Below are 1,234 nucleotides of genomic sequence, written 5' to 3'. Positions count from 1 at the left end.
ATTGAATTATTAAATTACTACTTGTAATATATTGTCGATGGAAATTTCTTTTACGCTTATATATTGATCACATGTTCTGACAATAGTATATATATATATATATATTAGTTGTGCATTAAGGATAGCATAATTGTCATGGTTCTGGGTCAGTTTCGACCCAGCATTTTGAGTTCCTTATTTTTTGGTTTATTTTTCATTTGGAGTGTTTTGGGGTTTCTCTGGTGTTTTGATTTTATGTAATTATCTCTTCTGAAGAAAAAGAGATATTTGTAACCAACGTGACATCATGAGATTTAAGAGAAACAAAACAATAAACAAAATGACTAGCCATAAAGATCATGGGGCCCTCTGTTTTATGAAATATTTTCACCATTTTCACCATTATTACTGTTTTACTTCATCATAAAAGTACCACGTATTTAGTTGCATCACTTTGACATTTCAGAAAATACAGATGTCTGGAAAAAATTATTATTTGTCGAAATTATCCAAGAAGACTACTAGTATCATACATTTGGATAATTTTTAAAATAAAATACCAGAGCATGTCATTTTGAATTCATTGTAAAACAGCATATTCAGTATATAAACAGCATTTCTTGTTAATAGTCATAGTTGTTTTACCTGACAATATTATTTATTTATTATTATTCATCTAAACACATTCAACCTAAAATCCGTTTTCTAGAATGTTTCACGGCACTGGGTCTGGTGACCCTGTGTTTGTGTTTTTGATTTAAATTGTTTTCTTTGAATAATTGTTTTCTGTTTGTGTTGTATTTAGTTTCGGGTTTGCTGTTCTGTTTCTGTGTCTCCCCTGTGATCCTGTTGTCGTCTCGCTAGTGAAGGTTTTGTTCTGTAGTCTTTTTATATCATTATTTCTCTCTGTGTTGTATGCTTGTCTTTGTTCTCGGTCACTACACCTCTGTGTTCCAGTTATTTTTGTCTCTGTACTTCATGTTTCCTCTGTTCCCAAGTCTTCCATGTTTCCACGTCTCAGTGTCTAGTCTGTGTCTTTATGAATGTCATGCTTTCTGTTTTATTTTGATAGTCACTGTCCCATGTGCAGTGTATCTAGTTTTGCTTTTCCCTTGTCTCACTATAGCTGTGTTCCAATCCAGCGACCGCACGCTCTGTAGTACGTAGTTGGGCTTCATTTCTGTACTGAGCAGTCATTATTAAGATTAGTTAGTAAATAACAATTAGCTTATGTTGTTCATGAGACTAAAGTCAT

Source organism: Haplochromis burtoni, unplaced genomic scaffold (genome assembly GCF_018398535.1).
Source record: "Haplochromis burtoni strain Fernald_Lab_line unplaced genomic scaffold, NCSU_Asbu1 Contig_742, whole genome shotgun sequence".
NCBI classification, from domain to species: Eukaryota; Metazoa; Chordata; class Actinopteri; order Cichliformes; family Cichlidae; genus Haplochromis; species Haplochromis burtoni.
Note: the sequence above shows the minus strand (reverse complement) of the source record.